Consider the following 2,500-nt stretch of genomic DNA (forward strand, 5'->3'; position numbering starts at 1 on the left):
TTGTAAAAAAAAAAAATTCTTTTCAACCAAAAAATAGCCACTTCATTCTTCACTGACTCAAGTCTGTAGAAACAGTGACAGAGAAAAGAAAGCTTTGAAAGCATATACTTATATTAGGCCAGAATGAGTACACTTGTTTGAAAAGTTTATATTTGTTTTAAAATAAATATTATTTCTTTATAACTCTGAATTGCACTCAAACTAAATGCCTAAAAATCATTAAAATTACATCCATTAAAATAATGATTATTGAAAAGATTGCAAATTATGTGAAATAATTCACATTTTAAGGTAGTATATAATGAGAAAAATACATCTCAAAAGTTAAAGCAAATGCCCACACTAGAGTAAAATTTAATAGATACATTATTTTAAACAATAACAGCATTAAAAAAGTTACATGGGTTGAATAATGTCTTAACCTTTAGGCATTGTTTTCAAGAATAATCTTTTATAAGAGCTACATAGTACTTTTGAATGGTTTATCTATTATTTTACAATTTTCATTTTTTCACAGACAATAACTATTAGAAAAACAATTTATATTTTGTTTTAACAATCACAGGAATTATATGCCTACCACAGTCCCAGGATTAGCTTATTTTACTGGTTACTTTAATAAATACAGTTTTTCAGGATAGCCCTTTTCTGCCTTTGGTGTATTCGCAGGAAATATCACACCAGTGGAATGCTACAATATTCCTCCTAATTTCCCTAAGTGAGAGTCCTAAGTATTTTTAGCCAGATTCATTTTTGCCTGCAAATCCGGTGGATTGCGTGTATAAAGCTAAGTAAAAATAGTAATTGTAAATGAACATCGCAGTTGAGTATCAGTAGATGATAGGTTATGAAAAAATGCCAAGAAATCTTTCTTTATTTTCATAGCTCCAATTGGATGTTAAATAAACAGAAAATGAGTAAAATCATAGCTATAGATTTTAGTACTCTGGAGGCATTTTGATTAGGTCTGTAAGGTGTGTTTATAACCTGAGTTTGAAGTTTACTTTGTTCTATGCAGTTCATTATGTAAACCATAAACAAGAGTAAATACAAAAGTTATGCCCTTCAGATGACTGAGAAACTTCAGTCATGTATTGTATGTCTGTAGAGTGCCTTCTAAAAGTGATTTAACACAATGGGTATGGTGGGTGCCTACATAGCTACTTTAGGAAGTGTCTACAGAAATATATGTAATAATTTAATAAATAAACATGCAAAAACCTTTGTAAATATCCCTTCCCTTGGTTATATTTTAACTATATTAATATAGTTAGGTACCTAAGGTTACTGAATTTTTTGTTCTTTCATGAATGTATTTTAGAATGGGGCTTTAAGTTCATTAAGGATTAACATATCTTTTCTATAAAATTGATGCAGTTATTGCCTTTAATTCTAACATTCACTATATTTCAAAACTAAAAACCATAAAGCATATTTATTAAAACAAATTTCACAAGAAGTGAAAAAGTGAAATAATTGTATAAGTTTATCTCTACGTGTTGTTATTTAGATGTAAAGTTTTACACAAAGAGTTAAATTACTTCTTATAATTATAATGAGCTAATCATTGTTGACCAAGATCTTTTGTTTAGAAATATGATTTAAGAGGCAGTGATGTAAACAAAGTAAAATTTTGTTTGCCGTGAACTTCTGGCAAAAATGGTCTGTTTTGGGAACATAATATTTGTCTTAGTTTTTATGGCTTTTGTACTTTATAGAGGTGAGTAGTTTGACTTAAATTAGCCATGTATTTAGCATGAAGAGTTGTTGTTTGGAATGAATCGCATCAAATACTTAATGATACATGGATAGGTGAAGTGAAAAAGGATTGATAAACTGTAACTAGCATTTATTTCTACCATTTAATTAATGAATATTGGAATATTTCTTAAAGCTAGGATATCTTTAAATTTTAAAGTTTGTAATATAATGGTAGCCACATCGCTGTTAGTATGCTCTGCTGTCTTATATTTACTGAACAATTAGTTTAAAAAAAAAGCCTTTTCTGGATGAATTTCTCTCTCCTTCATCCCTTTCTAATCTTCAAAAATTAGTACTAAATAGTAGAATGTATAATATATGGAGGTAGCATATTTCAGATGTTGTTTTAGATTAACTACATTGATAAATTATTCTGCATTAGATGTAGAATTTTATTTTGATATTAGGTTTGCAGAATTAATTGTTTGTGTCACTAAGGTCAAAATAGTTGCTAAAACTTGATTGCTTTACCGGGTAGATTTGAGCTTGCATTTTGAGTATTCATTAAGTCAGATAATCTTTCTGAATGTTTTATGAGACTGTACTGCTTTGAAGGTGTTTCAGGTGATGGTGTTTAAAAACATCTGGTTAGTAGTTTCTTACTGTCAGTTCATTTATCCTTATTCATGTAAAACAGAGTATTTGAATAACCATTTAAAAGCTAGAATCCACACATTTTATTTTCAAATTGAAATTGAGAATAGCGACATTTGTGTCTTAAAAGCATATGACATTTAAT

The 2,500-nt window shown here is 28.6% G+C and overlaps 1 protein-coding gene across 21 annotated transcripts in view; it reads left to right on the top strand.

Moving 5' to 3' along the window:
* The window catches only part of FOXP2 (forkhead box P2), a 604,165-nt gene that overhangs the window by 340,267 nt on the left and 261,398 nt on the right, over nt 1–2,500 (top strand). The window lies entirely within an intron of this gene.

The sequence above is a fragment of the Pan troglodytes genome, chromosome 6 (genome assembly GCF_028858775.2).
Source record: "Pan troglodytes isolate AG18354 chromosome 6, NHGRI_mPanTro3-v2.0_pri, whole genome shotgun sequence".
Classification (NCBI taxonomy): domain Eukaryota; kingdom Metazoa; phylum Chordata; class Mammalia; order Primates; family Hominidae; genus Pan; species Pan troglodytes.